Genomic DNA, 13,292 nt, shown 5'->3' with positions numbered 1-13,292 from the left:
AAGACGACATCACTAAACTCAACTTTAACCAGAGCTGATTTGATCACTGATTATTTCTCACTAACGTTTTTGTTTTATAAATGAAATATTCAATAAATAATTAAATAATGAAGATCCCACTGTTCCAACAGTGACGTTTTCAGATGTTTTGTCCCAAATAACAAAGCGACTCAGTTTGCTGTGACAGAAACACTAGAAAAGCAGACACGCCGGAGAACTTTTAACATCTTTAACACTTCATTGATTCTCAAATTGTTTGCCTCAATAACGTGAAATCGATGAAAACCATCTTTTTTTATTTTCATCTCTGAAAATTGAGACATGTCACATTCTGTAATGATGTCAGTCAGCTATATTTTTTTGGTAAAAGTTACTTTATCAATCACGTCTGGTGTTAAGAAGGTTTAAAAACGGTCTCTGTGGTGCATTCAAGGAAAACTCGTGATTTAAATTTCTCCAGTGTTTACATTTGCAGAGAACATGAAACAGATTTTTTGAATGGAGTTTGGTTTAAATGTCTGTTTCAGAAATAGACAATAATTCCAGAAACTCAGACTGTTAACAATCAATCATCATCATCAGCATCATCTTTGTATGTGTAGAGCACATTTCACACAGAGCAGCAGTAAGACAACACAGTGTGTTTTTTTTGGGGAAAGGATAAACATTATTTGGTTGTTTTTTGTTTTTTTTTTGTTTGGTTTTTTGTTTTGCTGAATGCAGAGTGTCGCTTGAATGCACCAGGACAGCCTTGTTAAAAACACTGACTGAGGGTTTGTCTCTGCATGGTTGATGTTTCTGACCTGATTATTGATTCAGTTTTTTAACTTTGGTGACTTTGTTGAAACTGATCAAGTTTATTGATCTGCTGATTGTTCTGTATTCACTCAGGTATCTGTGTCCTCTGTTCAGATGAGTCCAGCTTGGATCAGACGAGTGGAAGGGTATCGGTAAGGAGGCTGCAGGTGAAATTGATTATGGATTGGGAGAGAGAGGACTGACCAGTGACTGCTGGAGGAAGAAATGGACCAAATATAATTATTTATTATTATTCATTATTGTTATTACTGTTGCACGACAAATGCCAAAGCTTGAACTGCCCAGAGGCTGAGAGGATAATAGATATTTTTTTAAAGTGTTGGAAGATGTCATCAGTGTGGTGAAGTTGTTGCCATGAGAAGCAGTGATGTTCTCTGACGCCAAATTTCCCCTCCTCCTGTTTATAATTATTATTATTATTTTCTTTTTCTAAGAGTTTTCATTTGTCTTGTTTTTTCACTTTGTGCTTTAAATACTGTAAAACTGACTTCAGACCAGCTGATAGAACTGATCAGACAGCAGCAGTTATTGATCAGACAGCACGCAGTGATTGATCTGAAGGCCAGTGATTGATAACAGGATTTTTCCCTCCTGAACGGACTTGACGCTCCACGCTGCCACTCAGATCTGACCCGTGTGCTGTTTGAAGACTGATTGTGCCTGGTCTGTTCACTGAAATCTGCTGTTAACGAAAAATTGATTGATTGATTTCCTTGTTGTGGGCGGAGCTAACATCAACAACTTCCACCTCTGGTGTAGAGAATGCAGAAGAACGAGGACTCGCACCTATAATAACATTTTACTGTAATCTGAGACTGAGTTTTGTTCCCCATTATTTTAATTCACTCAGTCCTCCGTTTAACCAAGTCGCAGCTTGCAGGGCCCTGAACACACCACATAGACTCTAACAGACAGGACCCCAAACTGGCGTTCACAGACGCATCTCTCGCCAGCCGAGTTCTTCATTACTCAGAGAGACCTCAGACCGCATCAATCATAGAAATCAGAATAAACACATATCAATTAAACACCATCCAGTGTTTTATCATGTATTATGTCTCTTAGTGGAGTCACTACGATCAGCAGCTGTCACCTGTGAGGGTGACTCACCTGAAACCAGTGGACTCTGTGATCCAGGACCATGAACGTCGACATGTTCCTGAGTCTTCTTGCAGCAGAGGTGGAGGCACATGTAGGCTGAAATACACCAGTTTCAAACTGTAGTTTTCCTTTAGTCCCCCCCCTCCCCACATGGTTTCAGTGTTGTTTGAGGTGTTTATTTCTGGCTCACTCTTTATTTCATTTTTTTCATCATTCTTAAAATTTCAAAAACAACTTTTGGTTCAGTTTAAACAGAGAACTTTATGTTCAGCTGTTGTTGAGCTTGTTTTTCTACGTTTGTAAACATCATTACCTATTTTTTCATACTGAGCTTGCTGTGCACTGCAGACCGACTCTTTATCAATTCACATATCATCATCATTTTCCTCATTGTTCAACCACTTTCCTACATTCCACAAAACTTCTTTGAATCATTGAAAATGTGTTTCATTAAATAAAAGTTCAGCCACATTATTTTCTCTATCCAGTGTGACAGTGATGTTTTTTTACAGGAAGCAGCAACTCAGTGACATCAATCAATCAATCAAATCAATCATCATCAATAATCAATCAATCCAATCAAATTAGGCTTTATTTGTATCGCACTTTTCTTGCCAAACAATATAACACAAAGTGCTTTACAAAATAAGAGCAACTGAACTCTGCTGGCTCATTGAAACATTTATAACTGTTATAAAATATCAAACCTTCAATCTCTTTTAAAGAAGAAGTTAATATTGATAACACAAGAATAACCAAACAGTAGCTAAAATAGGCTTTTACTCTGAAGGGCTGTTGAATGATTTATCAATGATGTTGGTTTCAATGTGGTCTCTCCTGTAGCGCCACCAGCAGGACAGAGTTCACTTATCTTCAAAGTCTGGAGGTGGACCGTCTACTGTTGATGCTGATTCAGCACAAAAACTTTTCTGGCTGAAAATTGAATGGAGGGAAAGTTGAGTCTGTAAAACTTCACAATACTTTCAGCTACAGACATATTTCACAGATGTTTGTTCCAGCATCAGACAGGTGAAATCTGAAATCACCCTCAGAGCGTTGATTGAATGTGTCTTGAAGAATAAAAATACTTTTTCTTGACTACTGTTTCAATCACCAGCTCTCTAATTTCAACCAGGTGTCGTATCCATGGGTTTTGACGCAAGCAGATGTATAAAATTGTACTGTTTAACAGCTGAACCATTCAACAACAAGGAAACGCAAAGAGGCTTACAGTTTTTTTCAATTGCTTAGGCACGATTTGGAAAACAGGGCCCAGTTTTTTCAAAACACTAAGACACAATTATGCAGAACACCTCAGTTCCTTTGCAAAATGAAACACTCTTAGTAAAAACTATCACATTAATTTTATAAAACCATATTTTGTTACCTATATGAAACACACACGTTTCAATATGACTTAATTCTGTTTGAAAGCAAGTTACACACTGCTGTGCTTTTAGCAATTCTACTTTCAGTGATTTAGAGGCACTGTAAGTGAAGTACACAGAGGAAGTTGCAAATATACAATAATTCACCAACACTACAACACAAGACACTGCTGCAGACTGATGAAACTATCAAACTTATTTTCTCTCCATACACCTCAAATCAGGTCAACATGTTTCAACATGCAGAGAATCACAAACAAAACATGTCCCAGTTTTTCATGCTACTACAACAGTCGTGTGCAATAACACTGTCAGCTCAGCAAATATCCAGACAAACCAGAAAATACTGTGTCAGAAGCAGGTTACAATTACAGTAAAAAAAAAAAAAAAGAATTCTGAAAAAAACTGAAATCCAGTACAGAAAATACTAGACATTATCTCTTCACCTAGCTGGGATCTGGCAGAGAATTTCATCAAAACATCACAGGTTGATATCCTCATTGGGCACGAACCAACGTGGGACCGCCTTGAATGTCGAATCCGTCCTTGCACAGCTGCGGCGTCGGATTTCGGTTCCACAGGCCTCCTCCATGGCCTGAATGAGGGGTAACTGAGCGCTGGGGACGGAGATTTGTCAACCCTCCACCACCATGCAGGAGAAAAAACTCTTCCATTGGGTTGTAGAAACGGAGAAGTGTGGTGAAGGTGTGTAGCTAAATGTAGGAACGGTGTCCGCTCGATGTGAGCGGAGTCTGCCCCTGTGGTCGGACACCATCGCATTGTGGCACCATGAGCAAGGTGAAGTGCACATTGTCCCAGATGGACAATGTCGCTTGCATTGCGTGCATTTGGGTAACTGCCGGGCAACACAAGTGTTGTGACTCGTATGTTTCAGCGTCCTAAAAGCTGTGAGAATTTGGTGAATTGTGTATAGGGCCTCATTTGGTCAATTGATCTGAGTCTAGAGGACCCCATTCTGGTGTGATGCAGTGTACACAGGAGTGTTGATGTTATCCCCCCCATGGTTGCCCTGGGACATTTGATTATAGCCCTGTGCTAAGATATTTCTGCCTCTCCTTTCCTGTGCTTCTGTGAGGTTAAACCCTGCCTCATCTATGTTTGTATAAACTCATGTGGGATTCCTCAACATCCACTGTAAAAACTCTCTGAAATACAGGTGAAGGACAAAGATTGTGGTCGTTCGCATTAGATCTAGTATACAGGTAAACTTTAACATGTAAAAAGGTTTAGCGTGTGCAGTATGCAACTCACAGTGAACAATACATACCTCCACATGTTAATGTTGCAGCTGTTTGACCCTCTCTGGATTTCCGCTCCAAAAAGGCCCTCGATAAAGTTCTTTCATTTTAAACCTGAATGTCTTTTTCCAGGATGCGTGTCAGTGTTGACAGAGAGACCTGATGGCATATTAATTGAAAATGGCGATGGTCACCAATTATATGTTTGGCTTGAATTTTCTCTGAGCCTGATAGCATTATTGGCCAGAACCATGTTTACTGATCTCTCTCTCTTGTGTTTTGCGTGAATATGGCGCCCTTCCTCCTTGGTCCTTTCTCGACCTCCTCAATCCTATGTAGAAAGAAAAATAATGTAACCTCTTCCTCTACCTCCACCTCGGCCTCTAACCTCTGACACAGCCTCGCCTCTTCCTCTTCCTCTGCCTCTTCTCCTCCGCGTGGATTCCCCCTCTCACCCTCACTCTTTCTTCTTCTGATTCCTTCCATTTTTGGTTGAAGACAGGTAAGTCACGTGTTACATTTTTCATACTGCTTTAAACCTGATTGGGTGTGTCTACAATCACAGCAATCATGTGTTTGCGCAACTGATGGCTGTGTTTAACCTATTGGCTCATTGGTGTGGTAATCTTAACAGTCAGTGCTTTGGAATGCAAGGAAGTGACATCATGATATACTTCTGTGTCTAATCACAAGTGTTGTTTAGTGTTTTGCAAATCACTGTGTGTATTGGTTTTTGCAAAAAGTGTGAGGCTGACATTGTGCTTATAGTGGTGCAAATCTGGGCCAATGTTTTGCTCCGTGAGTGTAAGGTTTTGATAATTGTGTAATACTTTTTGACTTTAGTGTTTATGCAATCGAAAAAAACTGTAAATACAAAGGCCTTAATACAGAATATAAAGAGAGAGAGAACAATAAAACGACACACAGAAGATAGGATTTAAAAGAGTAATAATAATATATTTATATATATTATAGTGAATAACTTACAGTGAAAATCATTAGATTTCATGATAAATCAAATTCCAGTGTTGTGAGATCAAAAAAAATTAAAATAAAAAATTAATAAAAACAAAACTGTATTTACTAAAAATAAGAATGTAATGAATATATAATAATAATATAGAATAATATAGAATATAGAATAATCTATAAATGTAATGTAAAAAAATTAGGATAGTCTTCTCTGACCATTTAAAATGTATTTTGAATAAATAACAAATGACTTTGATGCTTTATTCTGAAGATCAAGGGTAATGAAAACAGCTGCTGATCGACAAATGTGCTTTTATTTGTGGTAATTATTTAATGTGAACTTCACTTACTGTGGAAACAGAGACAGACAGCTGAGATACTCCAGGTGCTTCATCATCATCATCATCCATCATCAATCAACACAACACAAGACAAATATTTTATGATGTTGATCATCTGAAATATTGATTTTGTAACTTTTCTTATTGATCTGTTGCTACAGATGTTTTTTTCTGTCATATGACTCTTGGCGGATTCATACATCAACACCAACACCACCTGATGATGAAGCATGTTCATCCTCCTCTTCGTCCTGTGTGAGAGACAACAGGGTGTTTTCCACAGTATTGTCTGTCAGGATCACAGGTATCACACATGATGCTGATTGGGGGGTTTTGAGGTCAGAGGGGGGTGTGGCCCGTCATCAAGTAATAAGCCAGTGATGAGTGGGTGTGGAGCTGATGACTGATAAACATCTGAGCCAATCAGGCGGCCCGAGAGAGACAACAACAGTAACAGGTCCCAGAGGAGAGAGGGGGCGGGATTCAATTAGAGAGAGCTGAGTTTGAGTGTGTGTGAGATGCAGCTTCATCCTCAGTTCCCACCTCTGTCTCTTTCACACTCACAGCTGGTTTAATCTGATCATGCTCTGTGGTTGAATTGTCAGATTTCCTACTGACATGAACTCACCAACATTGTTTTAAAGACATTTGTATGTTTGTTTCTGGTGAACAACAACAAAGCACACATCTGAATAATGACCTATGAACTTTACAGACTCCTCCTCATCAGACTGAACAGCGGTTCACAAATGTTGACTCTCTGCTGTAACAACGAGGTCATGTGACTGAGAGCTCAGGCAGAGTCAGGCCTGTCCTGAACGTTTGTTGCTTATGTTCTCTCAGTCTGCTGCCTGTTGTGTTCACACTCAGAGCAGTGTGTAATATGACGATGAGGATGAAGATTTTCACCTTACATGTTTGTGAACCAAGATACTTTTGACACCCTGAAGATGAAGTGGTCTTCTACTGATCCCATCACTGAATCACTGTCATACAGCTGCAGCTGTATCCAGCTCCACTGAATGAGCTGTGTTAACCTGCACCACATGATGCTTTATGAGGTCAGAGGGTGCCTTTAATGAACTGTTATTAGAGGAGATTTTTACAGTGTAATCTCTGAACACAGGTTCGTGTGACATCAGTGTTTGGTCTGTTTGGACTTTATTTCTGAGAAGAAGAGTCATTTATCAGATGTGTTGTTTTAGGCTCATGTTATTCATTAATGTTACAGCACCTCATATTAAAACTCAATTGAATCTTACACTCATAAAATCACTAGTTAAAATTGACCCTGCATCAAAAGGGCAATTTATTTTGAGGTCAAATTCATTTGGATTTACATACTGTTGTATCAACCTAGATATTTATGACAAATTGTGTAAAAATTTTGACATAAACTATGAAAGGAAAAACTTTTTTTATTGTTATTAAAAGGCGAGATTTGGTCTATGTGCCACTATTTTCCACATAGCAACAAAACTAATGAAGCACTGCTGTGATGATCGGTGTCCTCATGTTGTTCTGAGCTGCTTTATGTCGTTAAAGATGCAGCTTTAATCGTCATGATCAATTGATTAGTGAGAAACTCTGTTTGTGACACATGGAAAATCTGCAACAGCAAAATGATTCTACTGATTACAAAGATATCTATTTGTTCTTTGTCACTTTATTGGTAAACTCTTTTTGTCCCTGTCAGGATCCTGTAGAGAGATGATGTTACTGTGATAGACCCAAGATCAGATAACCCAGCTGTGAGTGTGAAAGAGACAGAGGTGGGAACTGAGGATGAAGCTGCATCTCACACACACTCAAACTCAGCTCTCCTCTAATTTGATCCCGCCCCCTCTCTCTCTGGGACCTGTTACTGTTGTTGTCTCTCTCGGGGCCGCCTGACTTGGCTCAGATGTTTATCAGTCATCAGCTCACACCCACTCATCACTGGCTATTACTGTGATGGGCTACGCCCCCCCCCTCTGACCTCATAACCCCCAATCAGCATCATGTGTTATACCTGGTGATCCTGACAGACAATCTGTGGGAAAACACCTGCTGTCTTCATACACAGGACGAAGAGGAGGATGAACATGCTTCATCATCCACTGAGTCACTCACACTCGCTGATGATGATAATGATGATGATGATGAAGCACTTGGAGTATCTCAGCTGTCCATCTTGTGTTCCAGTTAGTGAAGTTCACATTAAATAATTACCACAATAAAAGCACATCTGTGGATCAGCAGACTATCCTGATTTTTAAATTATATCATAACGTTTATGTTTTTATTAAGCATTTTAAATATTTGTCTTCTATTTTATTATGTTTGTTTTTACAGTTTCTAATGAAACATGCAGGTGTAGCATCAGCAGGAAATATGGATCAGTTACATCTGGTTCAGCATCTGTGCAGATATTGATCCAGTGAATCGGATCAATACAGAACAGATGAGTTAACATGTTGACGAGAATCACTTGAACGCGTCATCAAAGTGATTAATGTGAAGCAAAATCAGTGACTCTGAATCAAACAGTTCTGATGAAGCTGCTAAATTTAGTAAAATAAATCTAGACCAAAGTCATTAAAACTTTATATTTTGAATAATATCATCTTTAAACAACACATGTTACAAATAAATCACTGCAGCATCAGTTGTGTGTAGAATTATTTGGCTTTTTATTCATCACAACAAACATCAAACAACAAGATTTTAAACAATAAAATCAAGGTTCCTTTAACATTAAAGGACACTAAGTGTTACAGAGTCTTCTGTTTCTAACTGAACACAGAGACACAATTAAAAATGTCTAATCAATCAATAATCAATCATTAATAAGGATACAATGATAATGTGAATATCACACAGACTCTTCAGCCTCAGGTCAGACAGTGAGGTGTGTTTAAAAGGACCACAGGTCGTGGTGATTCGACTCCTCTGGAGTCAACATGGAGGATCAGTCTGACTCTAATCCTGGTTTCTGCTGATCTGATCAACTGTAGCTGTTTGCCAGGTGGAAGTACTGCAGGTGACCCAGACTCCACAGTCCTGGTCCTCTGTCAGACCGTCCGAGTCTCCCTCCACCGAACTCTCACAGCTGGAGTTTGGTGACCCCTCCTCCACGCTGTCCGCTCGGACCCGTGGGACCCCCCTGAGGTCCTGGTCTGTCAGCATTCGGTCCAGGAAGTTGATGTACCTGAGGGCGAGGCGCAGAATCTCGTTCTTACTGAGCTTCCTGTCGGGGGGTGGGTGGGGATGAGCCGCCGCAGCTCAGCGAATGCTCCGTTAACGTTCTGCTGCCGCCAACGCTCCCGACTGTTGGTAAAGATCCGCCGTCCGACCTGGGGACCGCGACTGAGGAGAGGAGAGGGGAGGGGTCAGCTCTGAGTCCTGCTGTCATAAATTTAAATCAACCATTAAAAAAATATACATATACCAATTTATTAATCAATTACTCTACTGCCCGAACTTGATGTTCATATTTTTATGTCTCCTGATTTTTTAAAATATATATATAAGTGTTGTACCGTCACTGAGGCTGATCTGATACGGAGTTGTTCTCTGAGTCATCCTGGTGAGTTTATCTGGATCACTGCAAGGGAGAGCAGAGAAGAGACAGAGAGACAGACAGACAGACAGATTAGTTTAGCATATGTTCTCTTAGGAACAGAAAAGCGAACAGAACCAGGCTTGATGTTGCACTTGGTGGGCACCAGACCACACGGAGAGTGGACTTTACCGTGTCCTCCTGGGCAGTATTATAGTGTGTACATGAATGTCCTCCTCGTCACACAGTGATCTGATCACATTTCTTCAGTCTAGCATCTAAACTAATTCCATAATTTGATTTTCATGACAATACAATCAATACTTTCGAAAACACTTTTATCTTTTAATGTTGATCTGACTGAACAGCTTCATATTACACAAGTATTAACCACCACAAATCAGACAAGCAACTACTGTGGATAGTTTTAAGAAACCTATTTTATGATCTTGCTTTTCATTAACTATACTTTGCTTTACTTCATAAATGTTTTTCTCTTTTCGTCCTCTTGTTTATTTGCCCTTTTATTTATTATCTACCTCTTTTTTTGATTTAGATTTTTCTTCTTAGAAGAACTTGGAGCTGCAATCGTGTAGGAAATGTGCTATACAAATAAAGTTATTATTATATGAATGTGCAGGTGTTTACAGGTGGGAGCACCATGTTGCTCTGACTCATCCAGGTGTTTACAGCTCTCACTTATTACAGCACGTGTTCTTCATCTAAACATGAGATAAACAAGATGAAGCTCAGCTGGTCTAACGCTGCTGAACGGTTCAGAATGTTTTTCTCACCTGTTGAAGTTGTTGAGGTGACGTGCAGCCTCGTTAAGCATATCTCGGGGGGGCAGCAGCGGGTTTTCCGGGCAGCAGACAGACGGGGGTCCGGAGAGTTCAGCGCGGGTGTCCGTAGCTTCAGAGTTCTCCTCCGCTGCGTCCCGCCGCCTCTTTTATACCGACCTGCGTCCCCCCCTTGTGTGTCGTGACGCGTCGTTCCATGGAAAACCCTATTAATAACGGCAGTCCCATTAAGCCCAGACAGACCGGGGGTCCCAGGAAGAAAGCACCCCAGGGACCTGCAGGGCCCAGGAGCCGCCCCTCCCACTCTCTCCGCTGTGGGAGTCGTGTTTTCCGGCGTCCTCTCCTTCTCCGTCACGACCCGGAGCTCCGGAGCTCAGAGACCTGGTCTGGTCTCTGACAGGAACTCAAGACATGGAGGTTCATCCAAGACCTGTCTCAGGCCTGAACCAGGTCTGTGACACAGCTGCTGCAGTGACGTCACGGTCCTGCAAACTTTACACAGACAGAACCAGGAGACTCAAGAGATTTCAGACTATGACTGGTTCAGGTTGTGTAAAGACTGAGTCCAGTACAGACCAGAAACACACCTGAAGCAGCTCTACCGAGGCCAAAGGGTCCCACAGGTTAAAAAGTTATAGACTCTTAACCAGGGCTCAATTTACAAGGGGGATTGGGGTGGTCTGGCCCCCCTGATGAAGACCCCCAAAAAGAGGTAAAAACGACAGTTTCAGTGGATGAAACATTTATATTAGGCTATCTTATCTGTAATTGTAAATATTTCAATATATTTCTCAAATTCGTGCCTGGAATAATATTGGGTGCCGAATGTAAAAATTTGGTTACAATTTTTTTAGCTGATATATTTTGAATATTTAGCTCACACTCCTCACATTTTAGTCATTTTCTTCTCATTTGAGACAGAAATTCATGTAAAACATCATGTTATATTTCATTGTTAACAATGTGTATGAATCTTGAGTCTAAAAGTTAAATGTTAAATCTAAATATTAAATCTAAATCTAAATATCAAACAGGCCTAATACATCTAAATGTTAAATCTAAATGTTAGATGTTAAATCTAAATCTAAATTAAATGTTAAATCTTTGTTAACATTTGTTCCACGCCCCCTTGCAGTGGACTCAGTTTACACATCCCCTCATAAGCCACCCGAATCAACTGAGGTCTTTGACTGGTCTCAACAGACTGGTCCAACGGTCAGCGGTGTGGACGGTGACTGTGTAACAACTGAGTCACTGCAAGGGGGCGTGGAACAAATGTTAACAAAAGATTTTAACAATTTAATTTAAGATTTAGATTTAACAATCTAACATTTAGATTTAACATTTAGATGTATAGGCCTGTTTGATATTTAGATTTAGATTTAATATTTAGATTTAAGCATTTAACTTTTAGACTCAGAATTCATACACATTGGTTAACATGAAATATAACAGATGTTTTACTGGAATTTCTGTCTCAATGAGAAGAAAATGAGCTAAATGTGAGGATTGTGAGCTAAATTTTCAAATATATCCGCTAAAAAATTGTAAACCAAATTTTTAAGCATCGGACCCAATATTATTCCAGGCACGAATTTGAGAAAATATATTGAAATATTACAATTACAGATAAGATAAGCCTATATAAATGTTTCCATCCACTACACTGTCGTTTTACCTCTTTTTTGGGGGGTCTTCATCAGGGGGGCCAGACACCCCAATCCCCTTGTAAATTGAGCCTTGGTTTAAGACGTCTATAAACTTTTTAACCTGTGGGACCCTTTTGGGCCTCGTAGAGCTGCTTCAGGTGTGTTCTGGTCTGTACTAGGACTCAGTCTTTACACAACCTGAACAAGTTCATAGTCTGAACTCTCTTGAGTCTCCTGGTTCTGTCTGTGTAAAGTTTGCAGGACGTGACGTCACTGCAGCAGCTGTGTCAACAGACCTGGTTTCAGGCCTGAGACAGGTCTTGGAATGAACCTCCATGTCCTTGAGTTTCCTGTCAGAGACCAGACAGGTCTCCTGAGCTGCGGAGCTTCCGGGTCGTGACGGAGAAAAGGAGGAGAACGCCGGAAAACAACGACTCCACAGCGGAGAGAGTGGGGGAGGGGCGGCCTCCTGGCCCCTGCAGGTCCCTGGGGTTTGCTTTCTTCCTGGGAACCCCCGGTCTGTCTGGTTAATGGGAACTGCGCGTTATTAATAGGGTTTCCCATGGAACGACGCGTCCACGACACACAGAGGGGGGACACGCAGGTCGGTATAAAACGAGGCGGCGGGACGCAGCGGAGGAGAACTCTGAAGCTAACGGACACCCGCGCTGAACTCCTCCGGACCCCCGTCTGTCTGCTTCCCGGAAAACCCGCTGCTGCCCGCCCGAGATATGGCTTAACGAGGCTGCACGTCACCTCAACAACTTCAAGCAGGTGAGAAAACATTCTGAACCGTTTCAGCAGCGTTAGACCAAGCTGAGCTTCATCTTGTTTATTCTCATGTTTTAGATGAAGAACACGTGCTGTAATAAGTGAGAGCTGTAAACCTGATGAGTCAGAGCAACATGGTGCTCTCACCTGTAAACCACCTGCACATTCATATAATAAAATAACTTTATTTGTATAGCACATTTCCTACACGATTGCAGCTCCAAGTTCTTCTAGAAGAAAAATCTAAATCAAAAAAAGAGGTAGATAATAAATTAAAAGGGCAATAAACAAGGGACGAAAAGATAAAACATTTATGAAGTTAAAAAGCAAGTAATAGTTAATGAAAAGCAAGATCATAAAACTAGGTTTCTTAAAACTATCCACAGTAGTTGCTTGTCTGATTTGTGGTGGTTAATACTGTGTAGAATAATGAAGCTGTGGTAGTCAGATCAACCATTAAAAGATAAAAGTTTTTTCGAAAGTATTGATGGTATTGTCATGAATCAATTAATGGAATTAGTTTTTAAGATGCTAGACTGAAGACATGTGATCCAGATCACTGTGTGACGAAGGAGGACATTTCATGTACACAGCTATAATACTGCCGCAGGCGGACACGGTAAAGTCCACTCTCCGTGTGGTTCTGGGATG

General features: G+C 40.5%; 1 pseudogene; it reads right to left on the bottom strand.

Annotated features, from left to right (window-relative positions):
- Positions 1-8,841: 8,841 nt before the first annotated feature.
- LOC111231810 lies at positions 8,842-10,256 on the bottom strand (annotated as a pseudogene).
- Positions 10,257-13,292: the final 3,036 nt, after the last annotated feature.

This window comes from Seriola dumerili, unplaced genomic scaffold, assembly GCF_002260705.1.
Source record: "Seriola dumerili isolate Sdu_G_001 unplaced genomic scaffold, Sdu_1.0 BDQW01000319.1, whole genome shotgun sequence".
NCBI classification, from domain to species: Eukaryota; Metazoa; Chordata; class Actinopteri; order Carangiformes; family Carangidae; genus Seriola; species Seriola dumerili.
The sequence above is the reverse complement of the archived record's forward strand: the minus strand, read 5'-3'. Positions and strand labels throughout refer to the sequence as shown.